Source organism: Rhinolophus sinicus, chromosome 1 (assembly GCF_057876585.1).
Source record: "Rhinolophus sinicus isolate RSI-liver-muscle chromosome 1, RSI-T2T, whole genome shotgun sequence".
NCBI classification, from domain to species: Eukaryota; Metazoa; Chordata; class Mammalia; order Chiroptera; family Rhinolophidae; genus Rhinolophus; species Rhinolophus sinicus.
This window is the reverse complement of record NC_142501.1, coordinates 138,222,360-138,235,168: the sequence shown is the minus strand read 5'-3', so window position 1 is coordinate 138,235,168 and position 12,809 is coordinate 138,222,360. Positions and strand designations below refer to the sequence as shown.

The window sequence follows — 12,809 nt, the reverse complement described above, 5'->3', positions numbered from 1 at the left end:
CACACACACACACACACACATTATAATATATATAGCAATTAATGATACAAAATTGATATGAGAGTGCAGTTCAAATATATCAGTTGTATCAATAAATAAGAATGGGCTTAGATCATTCAATAAGACAGACCAAGTGAACCACAAATATTGAAAAATATAGATAATAGTAACATAAACAATAAAGTAGATTTCATGAATGCATACTGAAATTTACACTCTGTAGTAAGAGCACACCTTCATCTCAAGTGCATAAGAGACACCCACAGAGATCAATCTTATATTAAATCACAAAGAAAGTATTGGTAAGTTCCATAAAGTAGAATTGCTATAAACAGCACTTTCTGAATACAATCAAACTAGAAATTAATAATGGATGATTGAGTGAATGGGCATATGGGAAATTTTGTACACAAGGATGAACACAAAATAATATCAACAAAGACTGGATTATGTAAAAACAATAAGAAAAGTGGCTATCAGATTATAATCATTGGACAGGTGACTTGTTAAAGTCTCTTTTATGATGCTTTGATATTATTTAACTTATATATGCATGTTGAAGGCTATTATCCTACTCAGAATGTATTCTAATAGTTAAATTTCTTAAAAAAAAAAAAAAAAAAGTAGGGGGTGTGGCAAAATATCCAGAGCTGAGTTAAGGACAGAGCGAGGAGTAATGAGGTGATATATGGCCTGGCACCTTCAAAGAAGGAGCTGAGCTCACTCTTGATAACCCTGCCTAAAAGACAAAGTATCTTAAGAGAAAGCAGTTAAGGATGATTGGCAAGCATTCTATTTAAAGAGGGATCACATCTTATGTTCTATAAACATCACCAGGTTTAGAATGATGGCAGCAGTCTTTATCAAGATGAAACAGGAGAGATGGAATAAATACAATCATCGCTGAGGGATATCATGTGTACACTTCTTTTGAATATTGTTAAGTTATTCTACACTGAGGGGGGGAAATGATTCTAAATCCAGCAGAAAGACAGTGAGAAATGGATGATCATAGCCTCCATATTCCCGCTTTCAGCAGTGTTAACTGTATCCTTCTATTGCACAGGAGAATATCATTTCCTTGAGATACTTTCTTCATATACGCCATAATTATTGTAACTCTTCACATGTGTTAATCACCTAGGTATTGACAACTCTTTATAATGACTTGAGGTTTTGTTTAAATATCCGTAGGAAGTATAATAGATTTTCTCTGCCTTTTTCTCATCAGCTATCAAAAGTTTACAAGTTCCCATTCTTAGTTTACATTAAGAATGTAAAATATTTCATGCATCTGCTTCACCGTTTCCACTAACACAACAGTAATTGTTGAGTATGGTTACCTTTGCTTCCAAAAGAAAAAAGCGCAGAGCTGTTAGAACCAGCTGGCCCTATGTCAAAGAAGGCAAAATCCATCACTAGTCACCTCCAACTTTACTTCTGTCCTGTTCCTAGTACTGACACATACAGCTGTTCAGGTTGTTCACTGCAGAGAGGAACTTGACAAATAGGTAAGTAAAGGCTGAAATCTAAGTCATGCTCCATTCGCCAAGGTATGTTCTCCAACAGAAAGCTGAATTGCGTCAGCATGTTGTCACCTTTTTCAAATTCTCACAAAGATACTCTATGGGATCGCAATAGTTTTACCTGTCTGTTTCTTTCAGGGTATAGGTGAAACATTTACCTAATGCTAGAAAACAGTGACCTATCCCTGACATAGAGCTATCTATGTCAAGAAGGAAAAAAATCCTTCCACTAATGAGGGCACGCCAGGAAGATAAAATAAATGCAGGACATTACCAGCATAATGACGACACTTCACAAATACATACTTTCCACCTCCAGACTGCTTATCGTGTGCAAGGAGTAATTTTTTGTTGTTGTTGTTAAGCCACTGTATACTGGCTACTGACCTAAGGAACAGAAATCACTCCTGATGTCATTCTGGACCCTACCTTGGAAAAGATGTGTGAGAAATCGTTTAATGGTTTGCATGTCCACATATTATTGCATATTTATCCAGTTTAAAAGGTTCCTCTTTAATTACCGAAGTAAACCTAACTTACTGTTTCTACCTCACAGATAAGTAATTCAAGCAGGTTTTCATTAAACAGCACAGATATATTGCTAATGATAAATTATGCTTTTTTCAAAGTCTTAGTAATGATCCCAAGGAAAGGGAAATAACAGTTAATATTTGGCAGAGCTCTGCTCTTTTTTTCTGTTTAATGTGCTTAGGCTATGGAGTTTTTCAATAGATCCTGGCGCATGGTCAGTAAATATTAACTAATGATTACAATGATGGCGATATATCAACTGTTTTAAACAATTTCCAAAAGACAGTTTATGCTACAGGTAAAAATAAACTGGATAAATTATAGATTGTGATGTTAAATCCCCTAAGTACCACATCTTTCTATTTTAGAGGCCCAAGTTTCTCGCTCTTTGAAAATCGGAATGGTTTACTAAGAATCTCCTCAAAGTAAAGTTTACTATAAATCTACATACTTTCATGAAATACAATTTTTTGTATCATTTAAAGGAGAGATCTAGGTTTAGATGGAAGATATTTATGCACTAATAGCTGGTACTACATGTAAGAAGAGAATCACTCAGCAGACACGCATTGTGCCTTATGTCCTCAGTGTAAACTCTGTTTTTCATCCTATATAATTTTGACTCTATAGAATATTGCTGTTCACCAACGATTTAAACTTCTTGTCTTTATTGTGTCCAAGGAATGATAGCACTGAAGATGAAAAGGTTAGTAAGGCATAGCATCTCTCCTGGAAGTGTTCATGGTCTTACATATGTCTAAAAATATATCTAATGTTGTGCTAAAGAGAGGAAAATCTAGTAATTGAGATCAGTAAAATTACTTTGCAATTGAAACATATAAAACAACTGTTTGAATAAAAAAAGAAACACAAAAACATACTACTAGTTGGATAATTTAAAACAATTCTTTCAGCTCCTGGTTGACAGCTGGGACTTCAGGACTCTCTTCCAGGATGGTCCAAGACAACTCTCCAAATAAGACCACAGCAGTGAGTCTTAGACGAAGCCGCACAGCAAATTCACAGATCAGTTGCAAATCCTCGTCAAAGCATTCAATCAAAAACCTGACCCAGGTTATGATACTAAACAAAAAGTTGCTTTAGCAATCAACACTGAATCTAGAATCCAGATTTGGTTTCAGAATTGAAGAGCTAAGTTCAAAAAAGATCAGAACCTGAGGAGGACTTAGAAGCAATCCAAGTCCAAGATCACTATAAAAGGAAGATTCATAGTAGGGGAGATACATGGTGCCATACCAGCTACAGTTCCTCCCAATTACAAACCCTCACCATGGCAGTTACGAACAACCCTTATCCTGGGAAACTGGGGTTCCAGAGTTAAGAGTTCAAATTTGGTTTCAAAATCAGAGATCTAGATTCCACGTCCAGAGAAAAAGATAACTTGATGATCTCTTAGAACAGAAACAGGACCAGGAATAAGATCTCTGAGATGAGAGAGTTCAACAATACACAATGACACCAATCTCACTGTCTTATTTCTCTGAACAGGATGGACCAAGAAATAAATTAAGTGTATTTGGTGTCATCAGCCTGGGCTCCAAATCTCTCATCCCGAGAGCATACCCTTCTAAACATACTTTCAGCTTCTCCAGAAGCTGAGCCTTTTGGAGATGGTAAATAGGGCTTCAGGAGTCAGACAGATACAAGACACCACACAGCCCTACCAACAGATTCTGGCTTCACAATTCAGCAGATGTCAAGGAAAAAGAAAATATATATATATTTATATATATGTATATATATTTATATATGTATATTTATATATATGTATGTATGTGTATATATATATATATATATATATATATATATACATACATCTATACATATATATATATATATATATATATACATATATATAAAGTAATAATACAGGTCTTCCAGTCTTTGATAAAACAAGTAAGCAAAAATAATCCAAGAAATAATGAAAATCTGAATAACAGTTGTTTGAATAATTCTATAAAAAGAAGTTTCTATCATGTAAAGAATAAAGTTTTTTAAGTCGCTTATAAAATTTTTCAAACATTGACACTGTATTAAGCCACAAAGAAAATGTCAATTAATTCCCCAAAGTGGAATGCAAACTATATTCTCTGATTATAATGCAATTAATCTACAAACAAAAAAGATATAAACAACCAAATACAAACACTTAGAAATGTAAGAAAAATAATGCTTTTCTTAAAATAATATTGGGGCCAAAAAGAATGTAAAACCTCATTTTGAAGTTATTTAGAAAATAATTATAAAAATTATTAAATATCAAAACACATGGCCTGTTGCTAACATTGAACTTATGGAAAAATTTATAACCTTAGAAACTTTCATTACTAAATAAGAGAGAAAATAAAGTTAAATTAGTTAAACATTTGATTTATGAGTTAATATAAAATTTTGAAATTCAAAAATATAATTCTCTCTTTGGTTAGAACAAAGTGTGGATTAGTTTACCCAGCTTTGATTACTGGGAATCAGTTAAGGAAAAGATTCCTACCCTGGACCCATGAATACATAGAAAAAGTATTTGGGTGGTATAAAAGGCCTTCCTTTATGCTAATAAGGAAATTTAAATGGAATAAAAAGCTTAAAATAAATGATTAGTCAAATAAATCTCTGTAAGACTATATTTAACTATATCCTTACTTTGTATAGTAAAACAAAAACTCTCCGTGTGTATGTATGTGTGTGAATTCCCTCCATTCAATATAAAGAGATAACTTGTGATTTCAAAATAATTTACCACTAAGTTTTTTAAATTTTAAAGATGGTTACCATGTAGCATTATTTTCCTTTTGCAAAAGTGTGACTCAACAATATTTTTAGAGAAAAGTACTTCTCATGTTGCCAAAAACCTATATACAATATGGAACTTATTTAGTTCTAACAAAAAATAATAAAACTAAAGAATTATAATGGACAAATTCAAATGGTAAAAGTCAATGGATAAATTAGAAAACTGAAAATCAAAAAACAATTAATACATAGGTTTTGGGGGAGAGGGATAAAGATAAAATATTGGGTATACTAACTAGAATATCAAATATGTAAAATATGAAAGGGCTGATGCTAATAACCACAGAAATAAAGAAAATTAAATTGCTTGTATGAGAATTATTTTTAATAACATAATGATAAATTTCTAAATGTGGATAAAATTGTGCCTAAATTTATAACAAAATTGATCTAAGAATAGAGGTGGCAGAGTTAGCAAATAGAAATGCAGAGTTCAATATGAATCCAATAACAAAAGTTTTTCATAAAGATATTTTACATTCAATATTTGGGACATGCTCATACTAAAACACTATTCATTGTTTATCTTCAACTCAAATTTAATTGGGTAGTTTGTATTTTATATGGCAACTCTACCTAAGAAGACAAAAATTAAATGTCCCAATACACATAAAAGACTTAGGAATGTAGGCAAATAGCTACCTTTAGAAATAGTGCTGAAAGAAGTTTCTAAAACCTTTCAAAAAACATATTTATTTAGTATTTAAATCATTCCTGATCATAGATATGTTTCCTCTAAAAAAAATCAACAGAGGTAATGTAACAATGATATTAACATCTCACAAAGATAATACAAACAAAGCTAACTATAAGCTATCTAATTCTATAAATAAATATGAAAAATTATTTAAATAAACATTCATAAAAAAATCACAGCAGGGCATTAAAAGAATGAAACACCACGAACAACTTCCTTCATTCTAGTAACAGAAATATGATTCCAACCTGAATAGGTGCAAACATAATAGCCACTTCTAGCTATCCTCAATGCCACCCTCTAGTTTTCCCTTGCACTGTCCCAACAAACTTTAGTCTTTCAGCATCCACTCTAACCCTTTCTAATTCATTTTCCAAACTGCTACAGAGTAATCCTATATATTGAAAGCCCATATATTATCATTTTTCACCTATTCTTAAAACATTTAGTCTAGGAGAGACCCAAGATGGTGGAGTAAACACTGTGCCTGTGTCCTTCTGTGAACACACTAAAATTACAACTAAATTATAGAACAATCAACCTGGAGAACCAACTGAAGTCCAGCTGAACAGAAGCCCTAACAAAAGTATAACAAAACTATAAAGAAGAAACCATGTCAAGACCAGCAGGAGAGGCAGAGATGTGGAAGAGGCCCCAAACCTCAGTTTGGAAGTTGAGAATCAGGAAGGATATCTCGACAGCAGAGATTCTCAGAGAGGAGTGAGAAACCCCAGCCCCTCACCAGCCAATCCAGCCCAGAGTACTGGCACTGGGATGACGAGCCCCCACAACACCTGGTTGTGAAAAACAGTGGAGATTCCAACCATTCTGGAGGGATGGAGGTCTCCGGAAACCCAGACATCCTCTTAAATGGCCGGCACACAGACTCATTTGCAGGCACTCACCTTGGGTTCCAGCGGAGGGGTGATGACTTGGGGGCCTCAGAGACATACAGGAAAGCAGACTGAAGTGTGTGGCTTCAGGGGGAGGACTGGAGGACAGTCAGCATTTTCCTGGTGAGAGGTCCTTCTCCCGTATAGCTGGCAGGCAAGTGCCATCTTGCCTGCTCGCCCCACAGGCCAAATCTGAATCTGATTGGCCTGGTGAGATCCAAAGCTCCTCCCTGCTGACTCAGCTGGCACCCCACCTCACCCAACTCGAGCACAGCTGAAGGCATTTTCTCCTTGAGCATCCAGGCTCTCTCACATTTCACTCTTGCTGGGAAAACTATCAGAGTCCATGGACCCCAGTGGATGGCAACTGGCCTTAGTGTGCTCTGAGACTTTTGCTGAGTCACTCTAGGCTCTGGCACCAAACCAGAGTCTACATTAACCTGGTGACCACAACTCTTCCAACTCTAAAATCTTCCTGAGACCCTGCCTCACCCAACTTAGGTACAACACAAAGCTCTATCAGCAGCTGAACCTTAAGGGAGCCAGCAGGTGGCAGCAAGCCTCAGGGTGTTCTGCCTTTTTGTGGAATTACCCCAGACCCAATACTGATGGCAGACATCCTCACTTCACAGCATGGACTTTCCAATGCAACTCCAGGTTTAGCACAGGCAGCAGACAACTGCAGATTGCTTTGTAACTCCTACCAGTTGGCCCCCAGCCAGTCACAGGCAGTGGCTGACCTGGGTCTGTACTGGAGCCCCTCCCAAGAGGCCCCAGACTTGGAGCTGAGCTGCGCCCTCCACAACTAGATTATGGGACAACTGCTTGGAGAAACACTATCCTCCAATATTCCCCAATAAAATAAAAATAAAATAAAAGAAAGAAAGAAACAGCAAAAAAAAAAAATCAAAAAAAAAAAAAAAATGAGGAGAGTTTAAGAGACCTTTAGACAATGTGAAGCTTACCAACATTCGCATCATAGGCGTACCAGAAGGAGAATAGAGAAATCAGTTATTGAGAACCTACTTGAAGAAATAATTACTGAAATCTGGCGAAGGAAATGACTATACAAGCCCAAGAAGTGCAGAAGTCCCAAACAGGATGAACCCAAACAGGCCTCCACCAAGATATATTATAATTAAAATGGCAAAGGTTAAAGACAAAGAAAGAATGGTAAAAGCAGCAAGAGAAAAGCAGTTAGTTTCCTACAAGGGAGCTCCCATAAGACTGTCAACTGATTTCTGAACAGAAACTCTCCCTCAGTTTCAGGAGGGATTGCCAGGAAATATTTAACATGATGGAAAGATTGTAAGGTATATGTAAATTATAAGGTATAGTAATAAATAAAAACTTATGAACCCACTATTCAAATCAAGAACTAGAACAAACCGGTAATGTTTTCTCCCCCTCAGTCATTCTTGTACCTACTCACCCCCCACCACGTAACCACAATCCTGAGTTTTGTGATTTTAATCCACTTTTTTGTTTATGTTGTTTTAATGCACAAATTTTTAAGTAATTGTTTGATATTGCTTGTTTTTGAGATTCACGAAAGTGGCACTTTATTGCAATTTTCCAAGACTAGCATCTTCCTTCAACCTTATTTTACTAATATCAGTATTATTGCCTGTATATATGGAGATCAGCTTTAAGCTGGGTTGGTGTTTTGCCAGACTGTTGTTATAGATGGAAAGAGATCAAGGAAGTTGAACACGTAAGCAAGGATGTGATTATAATGATTGTCCATGGAATTTAAGGAAGATACTGATGACACAAGAAGTATGAGGAGCATGGAATGGTGACTTCACCCATGGTTTATAGGTCTTAATGGGGACCAAAAGATTGTTGGAGTCAAACAACTAGTGAAAGTAAGATAGAAAGAATAAGAAGTGATATTGAGAGAATACATTTCAAATATTAATGAATGTGAAAAGATCAAGAGAAAAAACCACGTGAATTATAGCTAGATGCCAAAAAAGCCTGATTTAATGAATATATATATGTAATATGTTTTCTTATAAAGATTATAAAATGAATATTTCAAACCAACACTTAGCACCATATTTGATGGTGATATCTAGGAACATGTCTACTGAATTTAGGAATAAAAGTTATTTTCTTTACCTTCAATACTTAACATTATTCTGGAGAAACTATTTAAAGCAATTGAGTTTTAGCCTTTGCCTCAGAATGTTCCTCTTCACTACAAATTTCTGTCACCATTCTTAGTGATACCAACATTCTCCTCAGATCCAATGATCTTTCTCTTTACTTTACCAGACATTTGAATAACCAGAAACTGAACCACCTCTAAAATCTCAATTTCTTACACTGCACCCTCTGAACAATTCCTTTGAGTCCTCCCAATTTCTTTCTCAAGTACACTTCCTGCAATTATAAAGAGACTTGACCAAGTTTAAAAACAACAACCATGACACACTAGGTTACTGGACTTAAAATTATTATATTATTCTAAATTGTAGTTTTGTTGTTCCTATTTTCATCACTTCTCTTATCCATCAATAAACCACCTTTGACCCACTGATCTGTTGTGATACAACAGAAAACAATAAAGAGTGCAAACCAATAAATGTAAATGTTAATATGCAAATGCTATGGAAACAATTTCTCCAGAAATTAGACTCAATTTCATGTAAGCTGAGACAAGTGACAGAGTCCTTAAGTATATACATAAAACTGGAGAACATTAATTTTTATCAAGAACACAAGATTTGTATGAAAATCATAATCACTCTTAGAGTTTAAATTTATAATATATTTGAAAATAAATTAATTTAACTTATTTTCTACCGAAAATGCTAACTTGTCCATGGAACCATTGGAGGTCCATAAAATTCCCATTGTATAACATTGTTACAAATTTATTGACATGAAAATGATTTAATGTCAATAAATCATTGACTTAAAAAAAGGGTCTAAAGAAGCAAGTTTATGTAAGCATATTGATGTGAAATTATGTAAATATACAGATAAATAACATGAACATATTTACATATACAACAAGAAAAAAAGAGAGATAGCTAGTTTCACCAAATGATAAAAGTGAATATTTCTGAGTGATAGGATTTGGCTATTTATTCTTTTTTCTCCCCATATTATAAATTTAAAAGGCTACATTCTATCACTTTATGTCTGCCACGAATACTTGTTAACAGGGTAAATTAATAAATCAATGGCAACATTTGTTTCTTTAAATAAGTTTATTCATCAGCAAATGTGTAATCCTAACCACTGCGAAACTTCAGTGATCACAATTCCAAGTGATGAATTGGTTGCAAATTAAGTTACTTACTCATACCTGATGTTCCCGTGGTAGTCTATCTCCAAATACTGCCACCATCAATTTCATGCCTCTTCCTACTCATGTGTCATGCCTACGTCAAATGATTGAGTCCAATTCCCTTCTTCTCGAATCAGGCCAGATTCTACTGCCCAACTAATAAAATTCTACGGAAGTTATATTTGGAAACTGCTGCAGCTAAGTTTCTTCCTGAGACTCTTGAAATGCTCATTCTTGGGTCTTTCCCTCTTGGAACTCAGCTATTGAAGAGAAGTCTGTTTGTAGGAGATCTGGTCTTGTGCAAACAATTGACAGACAACATTACCCACCAGTCTTGTAGGACAGCTATCTTGGATATCTACCTTAGTCAAGGCTTGAATGACTGCAGTCCTACCATGTGAGAGACACTAAGTGAGAACTGCTCAGTTGGGCCCCGGCATCCCATAGAACTTTAAGAGATAAAAACAACATTTTATTTTAAGTTATTATGTTTTGGCACAAATTTTTACCTAGTTGTAGAAACCTATAAGATACTTCATATTCTTGTACATTTTAAGGACACCATTATATTTTAAGGATTCTTAAATATACTTTTTGCTCAAGTATTTTTCTCAGAGCTTTCAAAGTTGTCTGATGAAATTCATCTTTTTTATTTGAACTTAATCCCTCCTATACGTAGACAAAATAGCACATTAAACTCATTTTATTTCATGGTTATATAAGTTAGCTTATAGGACTTTCAGTAATGGTATTTTGCAAATTTTAATTAAAGAGGTAGTAGGAGAGAGTGGTATAGGCCAGAGGGTCATTCTGGAAAGGTTGAGGCATGAAGGTGCAGAAGGATACTGTGCCAACACGTACTTGTAAGAGAGAGATGTGAAAGGATGTGTGTATATTGGGAAAAGAAAGAACCCAAATTAAACTATAAATAGGATGATCCTTTACCTCTATACTCAGTTTGCAGATTTCTAATGTTTTCCATTATGCCCTAACATACAAAGAAGAGATCTTCTGCTTTCTCCCACCAATCAAGGTATCCAAAGGGTCCCTCATTCATTCATTCATTCATTCATTCATTCAATAAGTATTTATTAAACACCTATAGTCTGTCCAATGCACTAAATTTGACAGTAGGGATACAGTGACAAACAAGATACACAATTAAAATGCCTGGGATATATAGATAAGGCATCCCGAAAGTTAGTTTTGGAGTACTTATATCAATAGTAGGATGCTGGTGCCATTCATGAAATGATTGAATAAGGCTAGGTGAGTTATTAAGGCATAACCAGGACAATATATTTCAATAATATGATCAACAATCTGCTCAGGTAAGTTGCTCCAATCCTTGGTGCTAGACCTGGCCCTCTGTGCAACACTACTTCTGGGTACTTGACTAGAGCAACTTATAGGGGAACATTACCCCTCATGAGTTCTTCTCTGGGACTACAGATTCCAGCATTTTTATGGCTACCATTCTTGTCTATAAGACCATCTTCCTTGTTCTGACTCAAGAACCACCTGAATCTCCCAGTGCAGCACCTTCTTCCATGGTCCCCATTCCTTATCCCCCTCCCTGGTTCCTTGTCTCTGATCTCTTCTTCCTTAAACTCTTACAAATCAAAGCTTTATTTAGCTCTCTTTCTTTTAAAATACAGACCACTAAAAAGTTGTTATCAGAGATAGTGAAAATGTAATGGCTGTGTGCGATGTCAGAGGAGTAGTGGATGGGGGGAGGGGTGTTGTCACTGTGTGAGGGATATAAATGATAAATGTCTAACTATTACATTGTTTTGTGCACCTGAAACTAATTGAAAAAAAAAGAAAGTGAGAATCTCCAGACACCCCTAGCAACATAAAATTTTCATTTTCATTCCATTCTGGTCTGAATTTTCTCTCAAAGAATGGGGGAGAAATAGTGTAATACAAAGTAAGTAATTTAGTTGTAATACTTTGGATATATATATATATATATATATATATATATATATATATATATGACTTTGGCACAGATATATATATATAGATAGATATAGATTATATAGATATATAGATATATAGATATATAGATATATAGATATATAGATATATAGATATATAGATATATAGATATATAGATATATAGATATATAGATATATAGATATATAGATATATAGATATAGATATATAGATATATATCTGTGCCAGAGTCTTAGCAAAACAAAGTCAAATAATTCTAAAAGAGTAAGTCAATCATATAAACCTCAGAAGAAACACTACTATAATAAAATATTTAAACCGGTTTTATTCTTTTTCAAGTAAACACAATTACATTCTCCTTTTGCACACAACCACACAACCATAGTCAGTCCACAGAAGAGGCAATGGGAGAATTATTATAATTTACACAATACAGTCAATAATGCTAACCTATTGTCACTGAAATCCTCCCACTCCGTTTAAAGCCAGGAAATAAAACACTCAGAGCTTTGGGCTATAGCTGCAAAGATAAATGAAGCAATGAAGTTATGTTAAGTGACTTAGGAAGAGAGCAAAACTGACCTTAAAGATTAGAAACTATAAAAATATACTAATTTTTATCTGCATATTTGCAGATAACAAGAAAAAAGAGAAGAAATGGATCCAGGCACTTTAGATGGAATCATTTAGCATACATCTTCATCGCTGAAGACAAAGTCCCAATTATAATATGTTACCAAAAAAAGTTTATTTATGTATTTGTAATTAAATTCAATGTACTTCCAAAGAATTACAAGAATCACAGACTAATGACAATCAAAGGAGATCCTTATAATACCAAAATAATTCAATTACAATATTTCAGGAACTAGTACCTGAGGCATTAAGAAAAATGGTCGGAAATAAAAGCAGTTGCTAACATTCTGATAGATTCTAATTTTTAAGTACCATATACAATATCCTTTGTCACAGCACTACTCAGAGAAAATTATTTAATCTGTAAAGAGACCCACAGAAACCTGTGAAATTCTAAAACATCTAAGGCACTATTCCCCATATACTGGCTACAAGAAGAGAGCAAAGAGAAGGA

At 34.5% G+C, this 12,809-nt stretch overlaps 1 pseudogene; it reads left to right on the top strand.

Moving 5' to 3' along the window:
- The first annotated feature begins 3,011 nt into the window (after positions 1-3,011).
- LOC109452205 (double homeobox protein A-like) lies at positions 3,012-3,458 on the top strand (annotated as a pseudogene).
- Positions 3,459-12,809: the final 9,351 nt, after the last annotated feature.